Below are 12,565 nucleotides of genomic sequence, written 5' to 3' on the forward strand. Positions count from 1 at the left end.
TTTCCTTTTTTATTACATTGTGTTATTTTGGTGGAAATGGGAAAAGCAGGGCATTTTATTAGAAGACATTGCAAGCATATAAATGTAGCAGGTATGCATACATGCAGTCTGGGTGTTATTACATTGAACCATGTGCCGCTCCCCCGGATGGCATTTACAATACCCAGCAGGGCTGTCCCACGACACTGCAATTCCCAGCCTGCCTCATGGTCTGTTAAAAGGGAACAGTGATGCATAGATGCTGCCCTGTAGTGTGTTAGGGAGTATATACCCCCAACAGGCTAACTCCCCTGGTTGTTCCATTATTCTGACAAGGGATCCATCACTGTCCTTCCACTCCGGCCTCCCTTCCTGGCAAAGGGCCACCTTTCCTCTAGGACAGGATTCCAGACAATCCCATATGGCACTTACACCAATTATTCAGTTTGGCCAGACGATCAACACCATAAAGAGTCTTGGTGGTTCCAAATTTCCTGCATCTCTCAATTATTGAGGCAAATGTTCTCCCAAGAACACTCACAGCTTTATAAAAGGTTTTATACCCCTGCCTTGATCTATGCCTCCCCATAGTTTTATCCTGAATGTCTACAGAGAGTTCCCATGACTTCATGGCTTTTTTTTTTTTGTCCTGGCATGCAGTTTGAATTGTGGAACCTTCTCTGCACAGGTGTGTGTCATTCTAAACCAAGAGTTCCCAAACTTTTTTCGACTGCAGGCCCCTTTACCAAAAACTTTTAAAACGGTCAACCCCATAGTCATTTACTTTACTTACTCAAATTAATACATTTGTACAGTACTCGATATTAAATATTTCACTAGATATCAAACTTTTAATTTTAATCACTTGTAATTAATGATTGAAAAAGATAAAAGGACTACGGAATATGGCATTATCTTGTGCAACATTTAATATCGAAACCTGCACTAATGAAAATTTTTTCACAGTTTTTTTACATTTTTGACATTTACGAAATAAATATGTAAATTCAAAATAAGTACAAATAGTCCAAGCTGTACGGTCTGCATTTCTTTTTTGGTTCAGTCATATTATTATGTAAAGAAATAAAAACTTTTATTAACAAACAATTTTGACAGCCCTTGTGATAAAAAAATGAAGTATTTACTTACTTGAAACAGAAGATTTTTGTTCAAACTCGAATAAATAAATGGTGTCCTCTGATTGTCTTTTTCATAGTACTGTTCCTCAATAAATAATTATATTCAAAGTTCACATCACAAATAAGTACTTGTCACATCAAACAAACCAGTTTATAGTGTTTTATGAAAGCATGACTTACAAGACTGATAGTTTCTGCTAATATCGAATATCCATCGTTTCGTCCCACAGCGAGCAAGTGTGGACATGCGACGGTTTTTCATGTCCGCACTTGGTTTAATACGTTCGATAAGACAATGCACAGACATGTTTGTGCTACATGTATTTTCTTGCACTCTTATGTGTGACTCTTTTAATGACACATTTTACCTTTTCATTCGTAAGTTTGGTATGTAATATGTTTTTATCAAAAAAGTGTTTTTTTTTTTATTATTTTACTTCTTAATTAGGTACCTATTGGAATCATAGATATTTTGAAGTAACAAACAAATAGCAGTAGTAAGGGGGTCTATTTTTGCTGTCGTCGACCATCAAATTTTTTTATTGAAACTATCGACCCCTAGAAAGTTTAAATCGGGGGTTGATATCAACCACTTTGGGAACTCTTGTTCTAAACCATGTCCCCTCAACTCGGTCCACTATAGGTTGACTCCAATCAAGTTCTCAAAACATCTCAATGATAAATAAAGCAAACGGGATGCACCTGACCACAGTTTAGAGTGCCACAGCAAAGGGCCTGAATATTAAAATGAATGAGACATTTCAGTGTTTGATTTTTAAGAAATTTGCAAGCATTTCTGAAAAAATGTCTTCACTTTGTCATTGTGGGTTATTGAAAGTACTATAGATTGTTGGAGAAAAATGGCAAATTTATTCATTTTAAATTAAATCTACAACTCAATAAAGTGTGCTGAAAGTGAATATTTTCTTATTCCACTGTATGTTATTTTCCATACCAGTGGATGTGATTGAGAAGACAGACTTCATTTTTGCTTGTATAGATATGATTACATAAAAACCCTAAATATCCATTCATGGTTAATATTTTGGAATTACATTTTAAATAATAACTTAATGATAATTTAAAGTAGAATAAACCGCATTGCACTGAGGTCTGAGTTGAAGTTCTTTACTGTGGTGATGTCCTAGAGCAGCCTACACTGCTTCTTGAAGAGAAATCGTGACAAACCATGGCACCACAAAGGATAACACTTTGACAGCAGCAGCACACTCTTTTAACCAGCCCCACCAAACTGAATGGTGGCCATTTGTTTAGACTGTTTACATCTTTCACACTCTTTTGAGCTCCAACCAGTTCCTTGGACATAAAATGAAAAACAAATGGACCCATTTTGCTGTGGAATCAGGCTGGCTAGGAAAAAAAAGACACACATGCCTCATGCGACTTATGAGTGTCTGGAAAGAAAAATGCTGCACCAGCACAACTCTGTGATCATTCTCTTCCAGCCTATTGGATAACATTGCATTTATAAGAACAACCCTATTTATTTCCATTATTTTATTTTCCCCTTTTTTTTGTTTTCAGTTCCACTGCATGCTCCAGGTTCATAGGTTCAGTTCCTGCCTTAAACATTGTCTTTACAGTACAAAACCTATACACCATTTTTTATGATGTCTTTGTGTGGGTGTGTGTTTCTTTCTTATCCTGAAAATGTTCATATTATTTTCAACACCAATTCCAGAATGGCCCAAATGATTGAGTATTGGTGTATATGTATAACTATACCCTGTATGCCCTATCCAAGTCTGCTTTTTGCCCAGTCCTGCTGGTTTAGAACTCAGTAATGCATTAGAAAACAATTTGAATTACATCACAATGCTGGTCTCACTATGGAGCCACAATTCTCACATTACCATTAATCCAAAATGCTAATTTGTCAATTTACAACATACTTTTATGTTCAGGTAACCTAATTTAAAGACATGTGCTTTTGAGCCTAAACCTAAAGGAGTCACCCCTGCATGAGGTGCCATTCCATACAAGTACAATCACATGTGATGGCCAAAGGCACCCATGAAACATCATTCTGCCTGAAAGCATGGCTTTGGACAGGGGGGAGAAATATAACCATGAACACAGGGAACCTTAAACCTTGTGGCATGAGGAGAGAAAAGCATGGTACATCCATGTAAGAAGTAACTTCTTGCACAATCTTAAACTGAAGTAAAACCCCTTTGACTGGCTTTCATTGTGGTGCACTGAAGCCTCCTCACATAACCATTGAATTAAATATAAATTATCATGTTACCTTGTCTGACAACCCACCCTAGCTAGAAGACTACACTGTGCGCTTGACATAAGAACATTCAATTACCACCATATATATTCTATGAAACCCGGATCCCTTTTTGATTTCTGCAGTGCCATTGTCTTCTCAGACAATACCATTTAAGAACAGCTTACTGCCTGAAAGCCATTGTGACATAACAAGCACCACATGTCTGCTGTACTTGGTAACGAGGCCTATTAAGGTCACACTCGTCATTCAGCAGCCTCCTCAGCTGCACTGTGACATTACAAACTGCACACAAGAACAAACACTGAGGGGCAGTTATTCTAGCCACCTTGCCACACATAGGCATTAGTGCTTTGTTTAAATGTTTTGATAAGCAGAGTTCTTCACCTTTAGTAAGCTTAATCACTGAAGGACAACATACTTTGTAGCTGAAATATTTATTTAGCAAACACAATTATGTTTATCTTCATTCTGTATGAGCCAGACATTTTCTTCTGGAGGCTGTAATTAATATATCAAAAAAGAATCCTTTTCAAAAATCATGAAGGTTAGTTTGTCACTTTGCTTTTTTCATCTTCACCAGTTTAATTGAACCCCAGATGCTGTCATCATATTTTTTGTTTATGTACAAAAAGTGTCTTTTGCTGTACCTTTTGAAGCGGAAAAGAATAATTATGAGATTTAAGTCAATCTAACTTTTACTTGTCTGGAAATTAAAACCAAATGTAAGAAAATTAACACAGGCTGACATTTATGATTGCACATCTAGCATTGTCTGCATATTGTCTGCAAGAAGATGTTTGTGACCCCTTTGGAATTACCTGATTTTCTGCATTAACTGGTCATTGAGTCTGATCTGATCTTCGCAAATATAGACAAACACAGTATGCTTAAGCTAATAATACACAAACAATTATAATCTTTCGTGTCTTTATTGAACATGCCAATCAAACATTCACAGTGTCTATGGAAAAAGTAAGTGAACCCTTGGATTTATTAACTGGTCAAACCGTCTTTGACATTAGTAACCTCTAAGCACTTTGTTAGCTGCAGAACAGACTTACACGACGTTCAGGAGGAATCTTGAACCATTCTTTATTGATGAACTGTTTCAGCGCAGTCATATTCTTAGGATGTATAGTGTGAATGGCTTTCTTGAGGTCATTCCACAGCATACACAGTTAAGAACTGAGCTCTGACTTGGCCATTTTAAAAGGTGGATTTACTTTTTCTGAAGCCATTCTGTAGCAGACTTGCTTTGAAATTTAGGACCATTGCCCTGCAGCATCACCTAGCTTCTACCGAGCTTCAGCTGATGCACAGCCACCCTGACATTATCCAATAGGATACTTTGATAAACGTAGGAATTTTTTCTCGATCATGGCAAGCTCCCTAGGCCCCAAGGCAGCAAAGAGACTCAAGTCATGATGTTCCTCCTCTGTACTTCACTTTCGGGATGATGTTTTCATGTTGATATGTGGTGTCTTTTTTACTCCATATGTACTGCTGCAATTGTTCAGCTTCATTAGTCCACAAAACGTTTTCATTATGGCATTGTGGAGTGCCAAGATGGTCTTTGGTAAACGTTGGGCATCAAGTGACTTTTTTGCCATGGACACCATGACTGTTCAATTTTCTGAGAATGGAAGACTCGTGAACAGAGATGTTAACCTGCTCCAATGATTCTTTCAAGCACTTAGTTGTTACTATTAGTTGTTCTTTTTTTACCTTACTGAATATTTTGCATTGTGTCTTTTGAGTCATCATGGCTGGCTCCCCCTTCTAGAGGGAGCAAAACAGTACTAAATCATCTCCATGTATACACAGTTTGTCTGTGAACTAATGAATAATCTAAACTCTTTAAAATTACTATAACCCTTTTTAGCTTTATACAAATAAATAAATTAATTTTAGCTCTTCTGAGATAGTTTTTTTGCAAGGTATGCTTTACATCAGCATATGTTTCTTGTGAACAGCAAACTCAGAATGCTTTTCTATTGGTCAAAGTTACTTTTTGCCACATCTCCAATCTTGTTTCATTGGTTGCTCTCCAGTTAAATTTTATCAAAGTCATCAGCCTAGGAGTTCACATACTTTTTCCAAACTACACTTTAATTGTTTGAATGATGTATTAAATAATGTATGCGTGATTAGTTAAACCAGTCTGTGTTTCTTCATTATTGTAACTTAGATGAAGATCTGACTATATCTCTCTATTATAAAAAGAACTCCTGGAATGCAAAAGCAAGGCGGCAATACGTGATTTTCTCGGAGGTTCTCGAAAGACATTTATAAGACTGTGCTTTTACACGGCTGACTGTATATGATATGTCTTGCAAGAATCTCATGTTCCACGTCCCCGCGAGACGGCCCTGGGACGGTCTCTTGGAACCAAGTCTCATGTTTATGGTCCCCGCGAGACGCTCTGTGGCAAGTCTCTTTTGTCTCGCGGGGACCATAAACATGAGACTTGGTTCCAAGAGACTGTCCCAGGGCCATCTCGCGGGGACATGTAACATGAGATTCTTGCAAGACACGCCCTACTTACAACAGATATCATATAATAGCACATCCATCAAAAAAGAGCCAGTCGTGTAAAAGCATGCAACACATATAAAGCGTATAAGCACAATATGGAGAACAGACACCCAAAGGCTTTGGAGAGAAAAAAAGGCAGATAAGAGATTATGAAATCAGTAAAAATCAAAAGTATTGCAGCGTCCCAGCCAGGTTGCAGCCTTTTTGGTTTTAAGTGACTGTTTGGTCCGATTGAGGGAGGGCGGAGTACAGCATGGAAGACTGATAGCAGGGTATTGATTGAAACGGTAAGGGGAGGCGAGACGCGGGGGATGAGGAATTGGAGAGGGTACTACAAAGTTGTGTTTGGGGTTAGGAAGTCGGTGATTGTTCAAGTAAAACTTTTGTGACACTTTATCATGTCAGTTGCTACAGTATCAAAGGAAAGATAGAAAGATTACATTGCCACAAAGCAAAAGGTGATTAATCATCAGAACCAGGTGTAATTGAAAAAAGAGCAGGACAAATCGAGATCAGAAGTAAAAGGCAAAGAGTAGAGTCGTTTCGCATTCGCATCATTCTTATGCACAAAATGTGGATTTACACAATAATAGACCAAACGCTATGAGAATCTGTGGTCCCGCAACGTATATTTATGATCACGGAGATGCAATTCAAATTTTAACAGGCAAAAAGAAAGGTAATGTATATATCCTGCGAATAACTACACACCAAAGGAAATTGTGATATGCCATTCATATTAAAATGTTAACAGTTTCCCGTGAGAATAGCTTTTGCTATGACAATCCATAAATCACAGGGACAAACATTAGAAAAAGTCGGATTATTTATTAGAGAAACCGAAACAATATTCACTCACGGGCGGTTATACGTTGCATTGTCACAATGTGTCTCCAAAAAATATTGTTTTTAATGAAGCTTTAAAGTAAAAGTGCAAATAATGAAATTGAAACAATTCCAAAGAAAAAAAAAATAAAAATTGTATATCCAATTAACCAAACACAGGGGTTGGCGAGCGAAGCGAGCAGGGGGCCAAGCCCCCTAGTTGTAAGACAAATTTATACATAGATGCAGTTTCCCTAAGTTTTTACTTCTATATCCCAAAGACCTATATGTTTGCTTAATTGATGAGCCTGAACTGGTCCCACGTGGATGTTAGTGTGTAAGTGCCAATTGATGGACTGGCATCCATGGCTGATTTCTGGATTTGCTTCTGCCCCTTAAGTAAGTAATATTTAAGTCCTGGGGTCTCATGTATAACACCTTACATACAATTCACCCAAAAACATGGTGTACAAACAAATCTAAAAATGTGTGAATCCACAAAAAATTTAGATGCATAAAACTGTGTGTAAGCAAAGTTCTACGCACTTTCCCTTTATAAATCCAAATCAATGTGAAATTTTAATGCACATGCTCAAACATACAGCCCCACCCTGACTCCTCACAGAATTTTGCCTATTTGAATATGCAAATCAATATAAATAGTCTATTACGTTCCATGTTTTTTTTTAAAAGATAATGGCAAAAACATGTGTAAAAAAAGAATTTCAGCAAATGTAAAATGGAGTGCTCAGTGAAGTACAGGCAAGGTAAAACATACTATGTGGTGGCATAAGCTGTTGGTATAAGCAACGAAAGAGAGAGTGCCTGAAATAAAAAAGAAGTGCTCAGATATCAAAGTTGATGTGAAAAGGTGAGTCACAGGCCACCATCTGTATGTCAGAACCACTGGAGGAGGTAGCGGATTTCTGGGGCTCACACGTTTTGAGCAGCAAGCAGCTGTAGTTATTGGCAAAACACTTATACCAGCAGGTGAGGGGGACTCTGACATCACCATGGGTGAAGGTGAATTTAAATTTTTTTTTTCACTTACCATTATCTATACATATGTAAATAATTTTCATGTTTAATAAGACAAACAAGCAGGCAGCAGATGCAGTATTATGGTTTATTCTTTTTCAGACAATATTAAAAAAGGTGATAAACCCTTCCCCCAGCATACCAGGGACGAGGTCCATGCTGATGGATGCTGTTCTAGAATCACAAAATGCAAAAGATGCTGTTAAGAAATGTAGCGAATGAACTAAGGAATATAAATTAGAACATTAGAACAATCTAGACGAGAACAGGCCATTCAACCCAACAAAGCTTGCCAGTCCTGTCCACTTATTTCTTCCAAGAAAACATCAAGTCGAGTTTTGAAAGTCCCTAACGTCTTACTGTCTACCACACTACTTGGTAGCTTATTTCAAGTGTCTATCGTTCTTTGTGTAAAGAAAAACTTCCTAATGTTTGTGCGAAATTTATCCTTAATAAGCTTCCAACTGTGTCCCCGTGTTCTTGATGAACTCATTTCAAAGTAACAGTCTCGATCCACTGCACTAATTCCCTTCATAATTTTAAACACTTCAATCATGTCACCTCTTAATCTTCTTTTGCTTAAACTGTAAAGGTTCAGCTCTTTTAATCTTTCCTCATAATTCAACCCCTGTAGCCCTGGAATCAGCCTAGTCACTCTTCTCTGGACCTTTTCTAGCGCTGCTAAGTTCTTTTTGTAGCCTGGAGACCAAAACTGCACACAGTACTCAAGATGAGGCCTCACCAGTGCATTATAAAGGTTGAGCATAACCTCCTTGGACTTGTACTCCACACATTGTGCTATATATCCTAACATTCTGTTAGCCTTCTTAATGGCTTCTGAACTTCTGAAATGCTGTATTATGTGATACTGAACACAAATTAAATTAATTGGTTAAAAAATAAATGCTGCAACTGATTACGTCTTTTTACATTCTGCTAATAACATTCAAACAAAGTTGTAATGCTGTCTGATTTGGCTGATCATTTGGTGGGTCAGGATCAGGTTCATCATACTGTTTCTCTTCACATACGGATAAGCCATGATTGTGTGCCACATTACGCAGCACAGTACATGCTTGCACCTTGCGACACACTCTGTGGACCATTGAACAGCACTCCACCAGTCTTCTCCAGGCAGCGACAGCGGCCCTTAAGCTGCCCTTTAGTACGTTCTACCACCACCCATCACTCTTGTTCAGTCAATGGGTTGGCGAGCGGGGTGAGAAGCCATCTCTTTAGTGGGTACCTGCTGTCACCTAAGTAATCATGTTATATGGTTACGTCATACCAAAGGAGTAATGTTAAATGCCTTATCTTACCAAGAAGCCAGCCATCACACACAACATCATTTTCTAGTTTGTTCCTTGAGCCAGGTCATCTCACCACAGCATTAATGAGATGCATTTTCGCATCACAGATAATTTGCACATTAGCAGAGTGAAAATGCCTTCTATTTACATAAGCACATTGATTCTGTGACGGCGCCTTTATAGCAATGTGTTTGCAGTTGACCGCTCCAATAACGTTTGGAAAAACGGACGTTGCTACAAATTGCGCTTTGATATTTGCCTGTTCAAATACATTGTAAGAAAATCTTATATATCTGGAAGACAAGCAGATGATACCATCTAATACAGCTGGCATGGCACGACTCAGTGAGGACTGAAAAATACATTTGGATACTGGAGAGCTGCTGCTGTCAGTAACAGGCATATACAGTAGGTGGTAGCATGATGGCCAGACCTGTCAAGATGTACATTTGAAGGCATTAACATTTGAATACAGCAGGGCTGGCTTGTTGTGTCCACAAAAGGAACATGCCATTACAAGTTTGTTCTGAATAACTCACCATTAGAGTATTAATATCAGAGTGAATCATTTCAGTTGCTGAAGTTAAAAATAAACATCAACAGGATGTTGCATCCCACTCCTAGCCAGTAACATGAACAAATTCAGCCATGCATTTCAAAGACAGGATCATACATATCTGCTTTATTTGTAATGTGCTTGCATCTGATATTTCTCCATCACATACTGTAGGTCTCAAGACCCTCTCCTGTTTTCCCACTGTCTCTGATCGTACCAGATGAAACCCATCCAGTCTTAACTCTTTCAGGGCGGATGTCAACTTTTGTCGAAATTCAGTGTTAGGGGACAGTAATCAGTTGTAAACTGCTACAAAACTTGCCGTTACATTTTAGTTTGACTCTCTTTGCTAGAAGGAAAGTAGCTTTGTTGATTTCCTGCATGCGTATGTGTTAGCGAAGAGCAAACAGTCTCTAAAATAGCATCAACATGTGGCGAGAGACCAAAGTGAATGCGCAAAGCAAAAAACTGTGTGGATGTTGTTTTTCGTATTATGACTGAATCATACCCTGACCTGTCGAACCTCTGATTTTGATGCTAGTGATCAGGAGATGGAGATTGAAAGCTAAAGTGAGGTATCAACATTAGCCGATTGTTCCCCAGATGATCGTGGTGCTGAACACGTTTGTGTAGCTGATGCACCTACGGTGGTAGGCCTGGGAAGTCGGCCACTTACGTTGACAAGAAGTACAAACCATATTGCATCACACTGCAACTGCCACTGCTACCCCACGTGCTGCCTGAAGACAGCCAGGCTGCTGGCTCACCATACATTTCTGCTGGCCCTTGAGCCGTCCCCACACAGCCACCAGAGATGGCGAACAGGCGCTGACAGCAGCCACTTGACTGCATAACAATAGATTTATGTTGATTTATGCGTGAAACCATAGCTTTGTGTGCTTTTAAGAAAACTGAGTTTTGGAAAGAAATATTCAGCCCTCAAAGAGTTAAATAGCATCTAACATACAATTTTTAAAATGGTTTGCCGCAGTAACAAAAATTCCACAGTACCTGAATTTCCTGTAACGCACCATGAGATCTGACAGTTCTTTCAACATAAAAATCGATTTAACTTTCCTTGTCATATTGAAGTTGGCCAGCTTTGAACTCCTGACTCAGCTCCTTACCTTTATCCTCATTCTGGAGCTTCGCTCTCTACATCCTCTGATGAGCTGCTCCTCCAATAATGTTGCATTTTCCAGAAAGATGTTCATGTTAATAAAAGGACAAGTGTCTGTGTGCCTGTCTTTGTGTCCGTTCAGTTGCTATGTATAGATTATCTGGCATTCCATCAGAATCATTAGCTCTGTTTCTTAGAAATCCCATGCCAAACGGCATATAACAAAGATATGTGCATTACATGATGCACAGCAAACATTAACACTGAGGGCTACATTGGTTTTTTAGATTTCATCCCCTCTGAGATAGGTATTACAATCAGTGAAAAGCACAAAAAGGTTAAGCTGAAAGCCAGAATAAGATCAAAAAATTATTGTGAAAAGAATTATATGAATATTGATTTGTTGATTTAGTAGTATAGTTGCAGTGCGTCAGGAGGTGTTCCAGGTTTTCACCACATAATGAAGTGTGTATCAGAATAATAAAGAATCTATGACACAAAAGCTTTTGCACAATCCTCTAAAAATATGTTTTGCTTATAAAATAAGAATTACACCCTTTCAGTAGGCTTATTATATTAAGAGATGGCAGAAACATTAAGCTAGCTTGTAGCATAACGATGAAACAGAATGCAGAAAGGTTTCTGTTTATTAAAACTTCCCATTTTCAGTACAAATTCATGGAAATGAGTCTTAAACTACTCATCACAGCAAGTGCAAGATAAGAACATGGTACTTATGGAATGCCAATCTGTTACGTGTTGTTCAGGTTTTATATTTTACACTCCTTTGTAGCCTTTGTGTTACATTATGTCTATCATAGTATGCAGCACTGATACAACATTAGAAACACTAGTCAGCAGTTTAGAATCTGGAAGAAATCTCAGGCACCCAAACAAAAAAATGCCCTTTTATCCATTTTCTGAACCCACTTTTCCTGAACACTGTTGTGAGGAACTGAGGCTGATCTTAGCGACAGAGATCAAGTCAAGTTTGGAAGAGATGCCTCTCAGTCACTAGCCAAATTAATGAACATGCCCAAACTTGCTCTCACCTGGCCATTTTAGTGTCGACGGCATAGGCTTATGGGAGAAAACTGTAGGTGCCAATGAAAACACCAAAAACAATTCAAAATCAAACTGCAGTTCATGTGCTGTGGCAGATGCCTGGGGCGACGACCCGGCTGGGACGCCTTGGAAGACCAGAAGAGGGCGTACGCCTACCTCAGACCACATATGGCCAGCCACCCAGTTTGCTATGGGGACCATGGGTACAGAGCTTTGAAGCGCAACCCTGTAGGGGCCCGTGGTCACCGCCAGGGGGTGCCCCAGTGCCTTGGAGACCCTGGACCTCAGCACTTCCGCCACACCCGGAAGTGCTGGGGGGAAGAAGAGAGGGACACCCGGAGTGCTTCCGGGGATGCAGCCGGCACTTCCGCCACACTGGGGGGTGTCGGTGGGAGGTTGCCGGAACACACCTGGAGCACATCCGGGTGCTTATAAAAGGGGCCCTTCATTCAGGCCTGGAGTCGGGTGAGGAGAGGACGAAGCAGGAGAAGAGAGAGTGGAGGCGGCCTGAAGAGAAAGGCAGAGTGTGTGAGAGGCCTGGACTTTGGGGAAGTCTTGGGGTTGTGTGGCACTTGGACATTGTAAATATTGTAAATAAACGTGTGGTGGTGATTAACAACATGTCTGCCTGTCTGTGTCCGGGGCTCCTTCCACAGTGCAAACAGATGGAAACTATTTTCTGCCTCTGTATCACCCAAAATATCTAGTGGAATAAGAAAGTATTCAGACACTTTTAAT

At 39.3% G+C, this 12,565-nt stretch overlaps 1 protein-coding gene across 2 annotated transcripts in view; it reads left to right on the forward strand.

Moving 5' to 3' along the window:
• mapk4 (mitogen-activated protein kinase 4) overlaps positions 1–12,565 on the forward strand; it is a 225,097-nt gene that overhangs the window by 172,984 nt on the left and 39,548 nt on the right. The window lies entirely within an intron of this gene.

This window comes from Polypterus senegalus, chromosome 4, assembly GCF_016835505.1.
Source record: "Polypterus senegalus isolate Bchr_013 chromosome 4, ASM1683550v1, whole genome shotgun sequence".
Classification (NCBI taxonomy): Eukaryota; Metazoa; Chordata; class Cladistia; order Polypteriformes; family Polypteridae; genus Polypterus; species Polypterus senegalus.